Source organism: Belonocnema kinseyi, chromosome 1 (genome assembly GCF_010883055.1).
Source record: "Belonocnema kinseyi isolate 2016_QV_RU_SX_M_011 chromosome 1, B_treatae_v1, whole genome shotgun sequence".
Taxonomy (NCBI): domain Eukaryota; kingdom Metazoa; phylum Arthropoda; class Insecta; order Hymenoptera; family Cynipidae; genus Belonocnema; species Belonocnema kinseyi.
In genome coordinates, this window is record NC_046657.1 from 172,538,806 (window position 1) to 172,557,161 (window position 18,356).

Below are 18,356 nucleotides of genomic sequence, written 5' to 3' on the forward strand. Positions count from 1 at the left end.
TTTTATATTTACATAAAAAATCGTTTTAGAAATAGTTAAACTTTAAGTCAATTAATTTCTATTAAAACTTAAATTTAATAGTTTAGCTAATCTACAAACAGTTAAACTTTTAATGTTTTAAAATTTTTCTGTTTTCTAAAGTTCAGTCTGAAGCTCGACACAATTTCAAGAGATTTCACAAGATTTTTAAAGATATTAAGTATTTGAGGATGCTTTAAGAGACGTGAAGGAATTTTCAATTTATTTGTATAATTTACAGGAATTTCAAAGAATTAAAAAATTTTTAGAAGGTTTAGTTTTTTAAATTCCAAAGTAATTTAGAAATCCTAAAGAAAATCCTAGGCATTTTAAAAGATTTTGAAGGATTTTAAAAATCTGAGAGAATTAAAAATATCCCAAGGAATTTTCATTAATTACAGTAATTTAATATGATATTTTGAAGAATTTCAAATATTTTAGGGAATTTTCAAGAGCTTTACAAAATTTCAAGAAATTTCAAAAGATTTTTAAGGATTTTAAATATTTGTGAATGTTTTAAAATATATCAAGGAATTTTCATCCTAGTTTCCTAATTTTAAGGAATTTCAAAGAATTTTAAAGAAGTAGTTTAAAAATCTTTAAAAAAAAGGTCAAGGTATAACAACATATTTTGAAGGTATTGCAATATTTTAGAGTATTTAAAAATGTTCCAGGGAATTTTCAATTAATTACGGTGACTTAATATGAGATTTGGAAAGATTTAATGTATTTTATGATATTTTAATAGATTGCAAGGAATTTTTAATTGATTTCAATAATAGTATTTTAAATATTTGAGGATGTTTAAAAAGATTTTACTAAATTTTTAATTCATTTTTATAAATTGAAGATATTTCAGAGAATTTTAATAATTATAGCAAGGTTGTTTAAAAAACTCCAAAGTACATTAAATATCTTTAAAATATGTCAAGATTTTTCAAAAGATTCTGAAGGTTTCGAAATATTTGAGAGTATTTTAAAAGGTTCCAAGGAGTTTTCAATTGATTACAGTAATTTAATATGAGATTTTTAAGGATTTGATACATCTTAGTATATTTTACTAGATTCCAAAGAATTTACAATTGATTTCAATAATTTAGTATGAGATTTTAAAGGACTTACAATATTTGTGAGTATTTTTAAAATTGCAAGGAATTTTCAAGAGCTTTGCAAAATTTCACAATATTTTAAAGGATTTTAAATATTTTAGGATGATTTAAAACATTTCAAGGAATTTTCAATTATTTTCAATAATTTAAAGCAATTGCAAAGAATTTTAACTATTTTTTTCTATTTTTCTGGTTGAAAGTAGAACTGCTTTGTTAAAACTTTAGTTTTTTTTTGGTTGATGATTCATCAATTTAGTTGAAAAAATTTGTTTTCTGAAAATTTAACTATTTTGTAGAATTTTTTTTGGTTTTGTTTAAAAATTAATTTCTTTTAAATACAACAAAATTAATATTTTTTTGTCGAAAGTTTAACTATGATTAAACATTAATTTTCGTATAGAAAATGAGACTTGATGGAAAATAAATTTCTTTTGTACAAAGTTCACGTATTTGATTAAAAATTCATTTTTTTCTTATAAAATTCAGCCTTTTGGATAAAAATTAAACTTTTTGCTTAAAAATTTGAATATTTTTTTCAAAACAAATTCAACAAATTTGTTGTCTAATTTATCTATTTTATTCAAATTTTTTTGTGCAGAAAACGAATTGTTTTAGTTGAAAGTTTAACTATTTCTATTAAAAGTTAGTTAACTATCCATTGAAATTAATGATATATTTTATAATTATAATATTAACATTAATAATATGTATAATAGTAATAATATTCATACTTTGCACACCTAAAAAACCTAACCTCAAAATCGACTCATGCATGAAATGAAGAATCACGCGAAAAATTAAATTCGCCAATTTCTTTCATTTCTTTCAAATGGGGATCGAGATATAAATAGAAAACCACCGAAGTCTTTCGAAGCTTTCAGATCGGCAATCGTCGTCGTAATAAAATTGTTTCAAAAAGATTTTTTAAAAATCTTTCGGGGACTAAAATGAGTATTTATAGGTCAACAAAGCTTTGTTTTCTTTACCAAATTTGGCTTTCCTCTAAATTTTTCCAGTTGTTTTTACTATAGTACAATTTACGTTTCTATCTTGAGCGAAGAAATCCGTTCTATTGTTTGACAAATATTCTTTATAAATCAATATTTTGTACAGATAATTACCCTGAGTGACCTTCAATTATAATTTTATAAACGTGAAAAAAAGCTCATTTCAATGTTTTCTATGAATAACAGAATCCCTGAGTGACAGAACGAAATCGGAAACAATAAGAGTCAATTTATTCAGGAACAAGCTTTTTGAACAAAAATGACCTTGAGTGAACCTTTAATAAATATTTTTTAATTTTTACAAAAATCAGGCGTTATTTTCTTACAACCAAAAATAATTGGTGGGGGAAGGGTGTGACAAATTATCAAAAAATAAATAAAATTGAAAAAGAACCTTCTTTAATAGTTTTTTAAACTAAACTTTTGGTCAGTTCTTTCGAACAATCCTAATTTTTAATCGTCCTACTTTCCAATATATTTAAAGTTATACGATGTTAATTGTTTTAAAATAATGATTCAAGTATTAAAGACGATCATTTCTAATCCTGAAATTTTTTACGATTTTAATTTGCAACTAAATAATCTAAAATGTTTCAACTTAAAATTATCAAACACTTTCAATTCAAAAATGCTTACATATTTAAATAGCTTTAAATTTGAAAATATTCAATATACTGAAGACTACAAATTAAAAATGTCTGGACTATTAAGGCTTTAAATATTTTTGAAATTGCTGTTTTGGAGACTAAATAGCACTGATTCTTTTATTAAGAAATCAAAACCAAATTGGTTAAAAAAAGTTTTCAAACGAGTTTTAAAAACCTTAAAAAAGGTCAAAGATTTTATTAGTTCCATATATATGATAGAACCTCTATAAATTTGAAATTTTTGAACTTTCAACTTTTCAACTTTTCAACTTTTTCATGTTTGGCTACAATTATTCAATTTTAGAACTTATAAATTGCAATCGTAAAAAATAAATCGAATGTTTTAATTAATTTATATTTAAAACAAAAAACCTTTGTATACTCTAATCTAAATGCAGCTAAAAACATTGAATTTGAAATGCGGTAAATTTAAGGTATAATTGAAAAAGAAAACTGAAAGCAGAGGATTCTCTTTCAAAAAAAGCGACTAAGTAAGAAATTGACTCGCTGGCTTGCAAATCAGCATGGAAAATACTGTATTTTCGCATTTTTATATTTTAAATTTAAACTTTTTCGCGTTGTAACAATTTCGAATCCCAGAATGTTATTTCAAGCTCAACCTGTAACTTATACCAGAAATTCTGAAAATTCAAATAATAAGCCTGTATTATAAAAATGAAGCAATTTTAACTTTAAAATTACAGTTCTCAAACTGAAGGCCTACAAATTTGCAAATCTTACAATTAGTGTTGAGTAAATTGTATTGGTATCCTAAAGAAGCATAAATATTTATTAAATTAGTTTTTAAATTTTCGGAAGCTTACCTTTTTTACATACCTAGACGTCAAGAAAGCCTACCCCATTTTTTCAATTTTTAATCACTTATTTTCTGAGAGAAAATCACCCCCGTTTACCAATGACTGAAATGGATTAGAAAAAAATCGCCAAGGCCCAAGAATAAAAATTGGATGTACAGCGAATTTTGAAATTTTTTATTAAGATTATCTTTAACTCTATGATATGAAAAATGTTCATACAAATTTGTTTTTATCAATACTGTACGAAAAAGTCGACAAGATCGAGCGCTGAAAATATAATTAGAGCAAATTTTATGTACTTTTATATCTATCAGGACGACTGAAACATCCCGAAAAATAAAATTTCCGATTCGGTAAAACTCTCTCTGTCCCGAATAATAAAATTCCAAAACTAATAAAATTCTCCAACAGTTTATAATATTACCGAATTTGAAAATTCCCAGATAATAAAATTACACGAATAAAATTGTTTTTTAATCAATATTATTTATTTATTAAAAATACGATAATAAATTATTTTTATCAAATAAATATTTCTTTAATATTGAAAGTATTAAACATTTCTGTTTGAATTTAAAATTGAAATAATTATACAAAAATTGTATAGACAAATTATTATAAAAAAAACGTGTGTCTCAAACGGAAAAACATTTCTTCCTGAATTTTCTTTGAACATAATAACATTTCCCAAACAAACTTTACAGGATTTAAATCAGCATTAATTTATTTCAAAGTTTATTTTAATTTTAAAAAAATTAACATTTCGATTTTTCGAAAGAAATTTTGTGATTTAAAAAATACTAGGTACATTTTTAACCAAAATATCTTATCCCGAAATATGAATTAGAATTTTAAACATTCGACTTCGTAGTACGGTTAGGGCCGCATCTCAATAGGGCAGAAAATGTGATGTCCTATATATATAGATCCCCCACTCTGACACTTTGCACTGCATCTACGTTTATAATATCTTAGCTCATACGGCGATAGCCATAAGTTAAGTGAAGAGGTTGGATTCCGGAGCTTCTCCCCCACTCTTTGAGTGCTTTATTTCGACCGTCTCTTCTATCGCTTCTACTGAAAAATTTGCCTGCTAGCCCTAAGGTCATATGACACATATGTGAAAGGTGTCAACATTTTAACCCGACCTTCATACAGTGTTAATACAACTGTCATCAAGCATTTTAAATGGAAAGAAGAAATATCCGAGAGCGAAGCGCGAGATTCAACAGACGCACGCCCTTGGTGCGCCCAAAGTTGCGAGCGAATCAGCTGCGCTTATAGCGCTATGCGCGCGAAGAAAATGTGCCCACGATGCGGACATTCGCAGGCAGATTTTTGTTACAAAATGTTTTATTAATTATTCATTCCATGATTTGGTTAAAATGACAAAATATATTACTGGGTTGAAAATTAAATGGTTTGTATTGAAAAGTAAATTTTTTGTTCAAAATTTTTTATTTGGATTTTTTAATTGAAAAGTATACTATAAAATTCTAATTCAGAATTCAATAATTCAGGTAATAATGTTTCCGATCAGTCAAGAAATCCTCCGTTGCAGACGGTTACTAATGGATTGCGACCTCCTGAAGATGGGCAGATGAGTATTCCTAATCAAAATCCAGTACAACTTGATTTGCGCCAGCAGGTAGGCCCGGTAACAATGACTTTATTAGGACGTATTGAGTGGCATTAAGAAAAATTGACATTTCAATGCATTTTAGTCAAAATTGCATATTTTTCTATAAAATAATTAAATTTCATTAGCCAGCATTGATTCTATTCAATATCTTTTTGCCAGCATTAAATAGAATTGACGCTGTTCTATACTTAATTCGTGAAAGGCATTGCATGGCAAACAATTTGTCCGGTCGCCGAGTAGTATTGATTGGCATTAAATGGCATAGATTCATGGGCATAACAGGCAAGTCAATTTAATGCCTTAAAGTTGATGTACATTAAAAACTATTGAACGAAACAAGTTTTATACGTTAAAGCGCGTTCAAGGGCATTTTGGACAAAAATGCAATTCTGTCGCAATCAAAGGCATTGGACCTCTCAGCAATAGGATGTACCAGGCTATCCCATTTGATCCCAATTATCATTCAGGTTGTCGCAGCGATAAACCGTCGGATATCACGCAAGGAAGAAATATGGGCATTCCCAGCATATTCAACATATCCCTGGGACGTTTCCGCTTTTCGGGATATCCGATGGGTTATCTCTGGGAGAACCTGGGAGATCAGTGGGATATCCTAACATATCCTATTGCTATGTGGGAAAATGAAAATTATTTTTAAATGTCAGTCTATGCGTTTCAATCAACTTCTTCTTACCGGGGGTGCTGCAAAACACAAAGTTATTTCGCAAAAGCAGTTAGGTGCAAAAAGCAACAACAAGAGGTTGCTCCAAACGAAGAAAAGTTTTTACACCAGCAGATAGGTGTAATAAGGTAACAAAACCTTACTTCAAACCAGTAACAGATTGTTTCGCACCAGCAGGTGGGGGCTGCGAACCAACAGCTTCTTCTGACTCAGCAGAGTGGTACATTAGAGCAACAACAGCTTGCTTTAAACCAGAAACCGACGGTTTCTCAAGAGCAGGTGGGTGCTGTAAACCCGCACGTTCTTCCGGACCAGCAGAAGATTGCTATAAACCAACAACAGCTTGACTTGAAGCAGAAACGGATTTTTTCGCAACCAGCAGGTGGGTGCTGTAAATCAACAGGTTATTTTAGACCAGAAGGTGGGGGAATCAAAGTAACAACAGCTTGCCTTAAGTCAGGAACAGATTGTCGCTTAACAGCAGGTGGATGCAATAAAACTACATCTTTTAGACCAGCAGAAGGGTGCATTAAGGCAACAACAGTTTGCCTTAAATCAGAAATAAAATACTTCGCATCAGCAGGTGGATCCTGATAAACAACAGCATCTTTCGGACCAGTAGATTAGTGCGATCAACCAACAACAGCTTGCCTTAAAGTAGAAACGGATTGTTTCGCATCAGCTGGTGGGTACTATAAACCACCAGCTTATTTTCGACCAGCCGGTAGGGGCATTATAGCAACAACAGCTTGCCTTAAGTCAGTAACAGACTGTTCCTCAACAGCAGGTGGATGCACCAAAATAACAGATTTTTTCAGACCAACAGAAGTGTGCATTAAAGCAACAAAAATTTGCGTTAAATCAGAAACAGATTGCTTTGCACCAGCTGGCGGGTACTGAAGAACAACAGTCTCCTTCGGACCTGTAGTTGGGTTCATTAAACCTAGGGAGATGCACCAAAACTACAGCTTCTTTCAGACCAGCAGAAGTGTGCATTAAAGCAACAAAACCTTGCGTTAAACCAGAAACACATTGCTTTGCACCATCAGGTGGGTACTACAGAACAACAGCTTCTTTCGGACCTGCAGATGGGTTCATTAAATCAGAAACATCTTGCCTTAAACCGGGAAAAGATTGTTTCCCAACATCAGGTGGGTGCTGTAAATCACCAGCTATTTTTTCGACCAGCAGAAGGATGCATTACGCCAACAACAGCTTGTTGTGAACCGAGAAAAGGTTATTTCTCAACAGCAGGTGGGAGCTCTAAATCACCAGCTTTTTTTCGACCAGCAGAAGGATGGATTACACCAACAACGGCTTGCTTTAAACCGGGAAAAGGTTATTTCTCAACAGCAGGTGGGTGCTGTAAATCACCAATTTCGTTTCGACCAGCAGAAGGATGCATTACGACAACAACAGCTTGCCTTAAAGCGGGAAAAGGTTGTTTGTCAACAGCAGTTGGGTTCTGTAAACCATCAGCTTCTTTTCGACCGGCAAAAGAATGCATTACACCAACAACAGCTTGCTTTAACCGGGAAAAGGTTGTTCCTCAACAGCAGGTGGGTGCTGTAAATCACCAACTTCTTTTCGACTAGCAGAAGGATGCATTACAACAACAACTTGCTTTAAACCGAAAAAAGGTTGTTTCTCAACAGCAGTTGGATACTGTAAACCACCAGCTTCGTTTCGACCAGCAGAAGGATGCATTACACGAACAAAAGTTTGCATTAAACCGGTAAGAGGTTGTTTCTCAACAGAAGGTGGGTGCTGTAAATCATCAGCTTCTTTACGCTCCGCAGAAGGATGCATTACATCAAAAACAGCTTGCTTTAAACCAGGAAAAGGTTATTTCTCAACAGCAGGTGGGTGCTGTAAATCACCACCTTCTTTTCGACCAGCAGAAGGATGCATCACACCAACAACAGCTTGCTTTAAATCGAGAAAAGGTTGTTTCTCAACAGCAGGTGGGTACTGTAAATCACCAGCTTCTTTTCGACCAGAAGATGGATGCGTTACACCAACTACAGCTTATCTTAAATCGCGAAAATGTTGTTTCTGAACAGCAGGTGGGTGCTGTAAATCACCAGCTTCTTTTTGACCAGCAGAAGGATGCATTACACCAACAACAGCTTGCTTTAAACCCGGAAAAGTTTGTTTCTCAACAGTAGGTGGGTGCTGTAAATCACCAGCTTCTTTTCAACCAGCAGAAGGATGCATTACACCAACAACAGCTTGCTTTAAACCGGGAAAAGGTTCTTTCTCAACAGTATTTGGATAGGTAATATTTTTCAAAAGGACAATATTTCGAATTTCAATTATAAACCATCGAAATTGAATTATTCTAAAAATGATTCTATTACTATCGTTTAGAAATGAAAATGGTTAATTTCCTGAAAATTCACTGACAGTATCCAGAATTGTAAAGGGTTTAAGTACAGAAAAGTTTTAATAAAACAATTCTTCGAGACTACATTTTTATTTAGTCGTAAATGAAATTCAGATGTGTTTAATTTTTAGCTTTCTAGTGTATTTAGTTTTTTTTTACTTTATAATATTTCCCATTCAAGATTACTTTTGATTCCGAACTTTTCCGTTGTGAACGGTAAAAGTAAAGGTGGTATTATATCTTGATTCCATAAAGTTTGTCTACTAAATTTTTACATCATATTATAATTATTAAAATTAAATAAAAATTTAGATTTCTATAATTTTGGAAGTTTCTTTTTTCAATATTCAATTCAGTTTTGAATTTTAAATGGTACAGTTACTAGTTTTGAACTAGTTTTTGAATATCGCGCGCTCAAAAGCAAAATACTGTTGATCTCCGTATTGACTTACTGAAAGTCACCGCGTAGAGGAAAGACTCCCTCAACGGATACCGTATCTTATAACGCAAGTGTCAGCTGAAAATCTCAGTCTTTGTGAAAGAGGTGTTTTTGCTTTGTCGTTGCTTTTTCAGATGAAAGAAAAAAAATAACAATTCAGTTTGTAAGCTCAAAATGGAAAATAACAAAAACTGCTTCGAAGAGGGTTTTGAAGTTTCCGCATTCTTATCATCAGAAAAAGAACAGTTCAGTAATATATTTTCTTTCTATATTTAGAGGTTAGATTTATTTAGAAAGTAGAGATTTTTTTGACAATGTTAAGATTTTTAGATAAAAATCTTATGCATCTTTGAAATAAATAAATAAATAAAGATTATTCGTAAAATCTGAACATCTTTTGAGCTTAGTTTTCTTATACTATTGTTTCCCTGGCGGACCGAAGGAACCGAATGGAGCCTCTATAAAGTACCCGTAAGACCCCATTGGGTCTCCATTCGGTTTCTTTTTAAAAACCTAAAAAAAACAGCAAAATAAACTTTCAATTGGTTGAAATTCGGATTTTACGTTAAAATTTGAAGTAGAAAGTCACGGAGTAATCGCAATACTTTTTCTTGCAGCGTTAAAAACTTTAAAAAATAAAGTACCTGTCATTTACATGGGCCGAAGGTATGTTCAAGTACATCTTCTTTCAGTAGCAGTTAATAAGTGTCCCGTCGGTAACTTTAAGAATTTTGTCTGGATGCTAGCGCCACGCAGTAGAACCCTCAGGCAATAACGCTGCGATGCAATTTAAAGAGAAGTTTATTTTTCAACTTCGCGGGCAACATACTACTTAAGCTGTTATAGATGTGCTTGAAGTCACCTTCAGCAGAAGTTAATGACATTTTTCTACATTTTTAACGCTACAAAAAAAGAATTGTGATTACTCCTTGAGTTTTTAATAGAAAATGTAACGTAGAATCCGAATTTCAACTGTTTAAAGGTCGATCTTGCGTTTTTTTGAGTTTTTAAAAAAGGAACCGAATGGGGACCCAATGGGGTCTTTAAGGGTACTTTGTAGGGGCTCTATTCGGTTCCTTCGGTCCGCCAGGGTTTCTTCAAATATTCACCAATTCGATCCGAGAATTTAAATTACTTTGTATCAAATTTCCGTGAAAAAACTATTTAATATTATTATTAGTAGTTAAGATTAATTCCATAGTATACTGAATGATAATTTTTTATAAGTGATTCTGAATTTTTTTACAGACTTCACCAGTTGACCTGTCATGCCGCACGGACACAAATTCTAGATATACAGCGACCTGCATTCGAACCTTAACTCTTGGAGGTCAACTATATACCATACATTTGAAATTAAGTACACAACAGAAAATTCAAGAAAATATACACATGCTTATTTCTCCTACACCTACACGTCAGCATATATTCCTGCATTTGTACAGGCATTTCCTTTGCTGAACAACAAACCTGATCTGACGCCTGAAACACTTGAAGATGATTTAGGATTATCATCATCTTCTTCAGATAAAAAAGAGATGAATGTGATAGAAAAGCTCTCATCTTCATCAGATCAACAAGAGGCAGAGATCATAAGAAAATTCGATGGTAAGGAGGCGCTGAAGGAAAATACTTCACCAAATGCTGCACAGGAAAAGTGTGTCGGTAATCTTGAACAACCATCCACTTTAAGCTCATCAACAATTGAAATTGGTTTTAAGAAAAAGATCTCCTAAAAAACAATAAGTCAACAAGTGAAGACCAACGAGTGCAAGATATCATTTATAGAGTCACCCGTAAATGATCCAACTTTACGAAAGCAGACAAAATCTCAAATTATTACTTCCACAAAGACATCTGAGAACGATTAAAAGGTTGAAAAGGAGGCTGATAACAAGCAATTGGATCAAAAAGTGAAAAGAGGAGAATTATTAATAAGGATAAAGATAATTATTCTAACATAAGAAGAAAACTATTAATCTCAGTGATCCAAAGGTAAAAACTGAGCTTCTTAAAAGGATAATAAAGAATTTGAAGCAGCTAAAGAAAAATTAAGCACTTGCATAAAGAATAATATTATTTATCTTTTTTTTGTTTGTCTTAGAATTTTTTAACTACTTTTATTTTGTTTTTATTTTCATATCATTTTTTAGAACTGTGTGAATTTCTTTTTCTATGTAATAGTTTCATTATGAAGAAAAAAGTAATTTCTGTTTGGATATAGTATTTTTTATAACATTTATTGTTATCAGAAATCATTTTTATTATTTTTCTATATAATGGAATAACCATAGCAAGGCTCATCTATTGTGAATCTAACATTCTCTCTCATATTTTTGTAAGGAATTATATCATTAATTTATAATATGAAAATACGAATTTAGTTCATCTCATCAACAATTTTATTGTATTACAACACTTGTTTAAAAAATTTTTATACATAATTAAACTCCACATTATTATAACCTCCTCCTAGGTACTTCATTTTCAGCTTCTTTGAGATGGCAGCTTCTTGCAACTTTTCGACCAACGCGCTGTCTGCGTCCAAAATCTTTAGCAGCCTTCGAGGTAAGTAGACGACGAAGATTTTTTCTAGCTCAACTACGATCTTAGCACCATACCTTGTCTCGACTCTACGGATTTTTGTCACTTCATATGTTTGATTCGGTGTTAACTTAGACATCGACTTCGTGGGTAGGAATTGCTCCATACGACCAACGGCATTAATTGCTGCGAGATCCATTTTGCTGTTCTTAATAAATCGATAGTTCTGATCATGCGACGAAGCTGCTGTTGATGCTACCACCAGCTTCGGAGATACTAGAATGAAGTGATCGCTCCTGAGACTTGCTTTTATAAGCCACCGCTTCACCTACCATATCCACTCAATCTAAGCTAATTAATTACTTAATACGTTTAATTTACTAAGAACTGAATTAACTTAAAAATTAGTTTAAGTTTTCAATTAAGTATATACTAATTTAAATCTAAATCAGTTAATTTAAACTTATTTAAATAAAACCAAGGTTAGTTAACATATAATTTAGCTTATATGATTCATAACTATTAGGAGAGGGAAATTTGAATAAAATTCTCATCTTTTTTCATTTAATGATACTTTATTTAGTAAGAAAATCTTAACCTAGTTTTACAAAATAGGTCAAAATTATTATAAAAATCTTTTATTGTAGAATAATCCACGTGATCTTCATTTTGTGGAGCATTTCAGCCGGTTTGATCTGGTGTATCCAGAATCCAATTTCTGAGGATGGTCACGTTTTACACTGCAAAATTACTTGTATAGAACGTGTGATGACAACATGAGTTGGTGGAGCCTCTATCTATTTTTTAAAGTGAAGGGCAGTCAAGTTCATCCAAATCTTGGATGTTAATGACAAATTTTTCAAGCCATCTTTTTTCTGTAGACCTTTAATATAGATTAGGCGTGCATTTGTCAATGTTTCTCGAAGTATAGATCTTATTTCCTCATAAGGTACTTCATCAGCATTCCAGTTGATTCCATGGTAGTTACGTGAAAACCGGAGGTTTTCAATCTTGTACCGTCCCGGAAGAGAAATCCAACTGCAAGGCGATTCGAAAAGAAAGACTAAAGGTTGAACATCTTGCTGAAGCGTAAGAATGGCCAACTCTTTGAAAACGAAGTCGCTGTAGGGTTTCTTAAAGCCTTGAACATCCACAACAAAGTTTATTTTGACTGAAACTGGCTTTTAACTGCCGAAAGCCATCTTTTTATACACATCGATATTACCCCCACTACTTTACATAATTTTCTTTACTCCACAACTGATTGGCTGGTATTCAACAATACGGTCATATATAATGAGGTAATAGGCAGAAGTATTAGCTGGAAAGTTATCGCTGGATTCAAATTCTAAACGAACATCTACTGATGTTTGTTTTAAAAACTCATTTTGTTTTGAAAAGACAATAACAATGAGTGGAGCATATTACTTAAAAATACTCTTGCGCATCAGAGATTCTGCATCTTTGCCATAGTATAAAGCTTGGAAATTAGAATACGGCGAATTCAAAAACAGTTTAACATTTGTAATGTTACAGTGGTCAAAGAAACTAGAATATCTTTTTTGGTGATCTTTTCGACCTGTTTGGAATCCTAGTATGACATACCGTGGTTTCTCCAATTGCGTTGAAATCTTCACTTGCCATAGGTTTTTTTGAGTGGCAAGAATTAAAGGATATTCATACATTTCCCAAGATCGAAAACTTATTGGTATAAGTGGATCCTTCTTAATATACTTTGGCAGTTGTAATATTTGACGATCAGCTGGTAATAAATAGGGAACCATCCACTCAACTTTTTGCAATTGATAATCTTCAGCAAATCCAAAAATCATACTGAGTGGTATTGTTACATCAAAGTATCCAGCTTCATTTGCTCTTTCAGCATTTAAATCCACATCAAGTCAGCCTGCGTTCTCAGCAGAATGAAGTTGATTAGTAGTTAGAGACATATAATTCTTCATGTTAGTGGTATGACCAACAATTTTGCATCGATCAATTTTAATACCGTTTAGTTCATAGCGAATTTCGTCAAATAAAAAGCAAATGGCATTGCCAAATAAATTTGTAGCTGCAGCAACTGTAGTTCCATCAGCTTGTAGCAAACTTCCAAATACATGTAATGAACTTTTACTTGGAAGAATGCATAAATCCTGATGTAGAACCGCAATTCGTATTTTGTCACTATTGTTAAACAACGATGAAGCATGAGGTTTGATGAGCATGAACTTCATAATGCGCTATAGATTCATCATAGCTAACTCCAGCTTGAATGTTTAGTATTTCTTCTATCTTTGTGGCAACGATAAATAAACAATATAGAAATTAATAGTTGTATTTTTTCTTTTTTCTTTTACAATTTTGAAACCTAGAGACTTTAGAAAGAGTTCGTTGTGAGATGTTAGTATCTTGCGAGCTGATTGAAGAATGATTGTTTTCTGGCATGATGACTTGCTTATATAACTTCTACCTATCTTGCGATGATAAATCATACCTATTACGTTGATTTGACGTGCAACGGAATAGTTAGTCTTTTCTTAAAAATTTGTCAAGTCTCCGTCTTGATCAACTATGCGAAGCTGAATGTAATGTATTGGATTCACGGCGATCGGAAGGTAAATGACGTGTGATTTTACCTCAACGATCTTAAATCCTGGTGGAACGGTCGGAAAGAATTTATGAATTGTCTGAATTTTGTGATTGTTGATATATGCTCCAGTTGTAATGCTGCACTCTACTCTCAGAGCATTTACCAAGAGAATATCTACTGGATACGTGAAGTGAATCCCAAGGTTGGCCAATAGAATCTTTCGGTTTGAAATTAACTTGACGGTTGCTCTTGATTTCACTACGCAATGTATTGTTCTTTGGCTTAATACTTATTATAGCATCATTGATTTCCAAATTCTTTTGCACATAATTTTCCATCCCATCACTATTAGCCGGTACTGTTACAACAGAAAAGTCTCCATCCACTAGAGACTTCTGTATAAATTTTTCAATATCCTCAATTTCATAACTACCATTGGGTATGGTCACTACCTGATCACCAATGTAAAATTTATTGTTACCTACATTAACATTAGGAATTGAGTTAAATGTAAGTAATTCAACAAAACCAAGAACATAATTCATGTTCGATGAGAGTTTTTTTTGTGGAAAATATTCTGCCTCTAGGACAGATGAATTGCCTGAAATAGTAAAAGTAAACGATTCATCCATAATGACGTATTTCTGTATCCTGATTCCTTATAACCAATTACTTGCGCTTATATAGAGTATACTTGTTCTTTATTTTAAGTTGTCCACATAAAAATTTAAGATATGAATGAACACACTCAAAGGTATCATAATCCTGATATCTATCATGATTGTATTGTATGAAGCTCCAAGCTCCTAGGTAATTGACTAGTTTATGTGGCGGTTGGAGATTAACAAAATTGTGAAAGTATAATATTTCATTTCCATTTTTTTTAAATGTTACCCATTATGTAACCGGATCCTCAGAAAGTCCCCTAAGAGGTAACTCATTTCGCATAAAGATTCCACGAAAATAAAGAATCTTTATAGCTTTAGCATAATTGAGTAAATCTAAATCGGTTAATGCACGGTGTGGTAGCCTTACTGCAAGTTTTTTCTGGAATATACGTTTTCTAGCTATCAGACTACGACCTTGAGAACCGGGTTTGATGTGAAGACTCAGTCCTTGACGATAGGGTTTCAGGTGTAGACCTTTACCAAGAGATATTTCTTCCATCGGTTTCTTTAAGTTACTGTTTAGCTGTACTAGAATCATTTACAGCTTTTGCTACATCAGCTACACCACCAACAAGTGCTTCAAGTGCGCTAAGTCCAGCAAAAATTGTAATTAGTAGTGAAATAGCACCAAATTCAGAAGGTATAGGTAGAATTCGAGGTGCTTTAACCTGATGTCTCCCTCTTGCTCTTTTTATAGTTTTAAGAGTACCCTCTATTGCAGGCTTGATGGCGATTTGAGCATTCTTACCTGGGATTATAGATTTTTTAGCGGCATCCACAATCTTCCTCAACTTAACTCGCTTCTTAGATTTCCTTTTCTGAGAAACCTTCTATAATCCCATACCGAGTTTCGATTTAGCTTTCATGATGTTAGTTATTGCCAATGCAGCTGGTTTTTCACAAAAACTAGAGTCTTTAGAAGAAATTCGTTGCCACGCTTTTTCAGCAAATGTTATATCAGATGCGTTTCTCAATTCGATATTCTCACGATTTTTCGCGTAGGCAATATCGTGCTCTTTGTAAGCAGCAGCAACTGGATTTATACCTGGATCACCACGTTTTAATCGTTTAGCTAATTTTGTACTAGGTCTACAGAACTGATAACCGGGTGAATGCAATTCAAAAGGTAACTTATTGATAATCCTATTAACTAAACCTTTACCCTTCTTAGATTTCGCTTTACGATGTACAAGGATTCCACACTCTATGAAGGTTAGTATGTGACTGACTGTTAGCCTATATAAGCGCTGGATTTATACCTTTCGCGATAGTCGATGATAGGATGCGGTTCGAGATACAATCTGTCAAACTTCCGGTTGCAAATATCGACACCCTTGTGCAGCCTAAGCAGAAGAGGGTGAAACGTCAAGGTTAACGCTGACAGATAGTATTCGTGCAGTTTTTTGTGGACCATCCAACTGTGGTAAAACAATTGGCTTACTTTTTCTATTTTTATATCCAAATGATTTCAGATTCGCAAATATTTATATTTACTCAAAGTCTCTTCAACAACCCAAGTATAAATACTTGGAAAAAGTATTGAATGTTGTAGATGATGTAAAGTACTTTCCATTCAGTGAATATGAACAAGTAGTTTCATCCAGTGAAGCTAAACCCGACTCTATCTTTATTTTTGATGACATTGCCTGTGAGAAACGGGACAATGTGAGAGCTTTCTTTTGCATAGGTAGACATGGTAGCGTTAATTGTGTTTACTTATGTTAAACCTATGCACGTATTCCTAAACATTCAGTTATAGATAATGTCAATTTATTAGTTCTCTTTAGGTAAGATGAGACGAATCTTAAACACGTTTATGAAGATCATGTGAATACTGATATGACATATACACAGTTTCGAGAATTATGCTCAGCATGCTGGGATAGAAACAAATATGGGTTCATTGTTATTGATAAAGATAGTTATTTAAATAAGGGTCGATATAGAAAAGGATTTGACTGTTTTATTGTTCTATAAGTAGAAGTGTTTGATTAAGATAAGATTGGTATAATTTTAGACATCAAGGCATCAACATATTTCGAAAAGAATAAGATGGACTGCGTGGAATAGCAAAAGCTAGCGCTGTGATTCGACGGAAACACCGTATGCTCAAGTTGGGTAAAGAAGCTACAGAAATTGTTTTGAATGAGCCTTTTAAACCCATAGCCACACCTTTGCAAAAATAGCATATTTTACTGTTACACCTGTCAAGAAAAATATTTTTATACAAAATAAATGTATGAAAAATAAAGTGGATAAGGAAGATGAAGGTGAAAATGATAATTTGTCTTTTGCTACTGCTGATGATCAAGAATATAATCAAGACCTTAATGTAATTATGGGTAAAGAATATGTTGAAGAAACTTATGAACCTACTAAAACTTTTGATAAATTGCCAAATAAATTTCTCCTGTTGTTGAATAAAAATAGAAAACAATATTTGGATATAGATTTCGCTGTATGAAAACTAAGTAATGGTTCATTCATTATTGGTGATACACCCATTTGCTTTGAAGGTCAATACATTAAAAGTTGGGTGAAAAACGATACCCAAACAGTTCTGGTTTGTTTGAACATCTGTTTAAACAAAAATCTAATAGAGCTTACATAAGCCCTGAAGATCGAAACAACTATAGAGATATTGTTATTGCTACAAATGCACATAAGAAAAATTATAGTTCATCCGAACCTATTCGCTCAAACAATAGTTACAAGTATATGAATGTTATTACAAAACTTTTTCCACATAAACGATGATCTAGTAGTGGAGGTTCATTAAAGAAAAAGAAGAATTTTTTACCTTAATTTATGATAGCAAAAAAAGAATCAAGACCGGATCATATCTATTGGGATGATTCTAATGAGCTAGTCGATCGTCTGCTCATAGCATCTCAGGAAGCAGGAAATACAAGTCATAATAATGAAATAATGTCCATCATTGAGGAATTGCGAGAGGCTAAAATCATACATTAATAGCGTGCATATAGTTAAAACGGCAGTATTAAAATGAGCACCGACGTGTTCGGACATCCTCTAAATCATGCTGCTAATACAAACCGGGGACCTCCCGGTGTTCGTTTTAAAGTAACATCCAACGAAAATTATGATATAGTGAAGAAAAGACTCTGTAACGTTCAGAACGCTAAAGAACAAAACGACGCAGTTAATTTAGGACTTGTGCAGCGTATTGTTCAAACCGAGATACGAACTCTTGATCAGGGTACGCCATCTATAGGTAATGAAGTTGACAACAACAATATTATGATGCAAATTCTTGCAGAATAAATAGATGAGAAACTGAAAAATCTACAGATCAATACACTACAAGGGTTATCACTTTACAACGCTGAATTTATTGTTCAACTAGATGCTCGACTGAACGCAGTAAAAAATGAACAGAAAAAGAGAACCAGTAGTCATAGAGCTACATAAACCTGCTAGAAAAAATTATCGACGACGTCCTGTGATAATGCGTAGTATAGATGAAGCGTGGCAAGCTGATTTGGTTGAAATGATTCCATATTCTTGAGAGAATAAGGGATTCAAGTACTTACTTATAGGCCGTCGGCCCGCCTGCCAAAAAGTGCGATGATTTGACCACGTATGCTCTTTTGCGTTTTGGTCATTAAAAATATACTTATCAACGAACAAGCAAAAAAAAACCGGTCCCCGCGGAACACCTGGTGGCTAACTTAATTGTTTATTGAAAAAGAAAGGTGCGTTTTGTGATGATAGTACCACGTATGCCGAGGTTACCGATCGACGTTTCATAAAAAATAAATCCAGCGCAAAACAATCGGCATACGGTT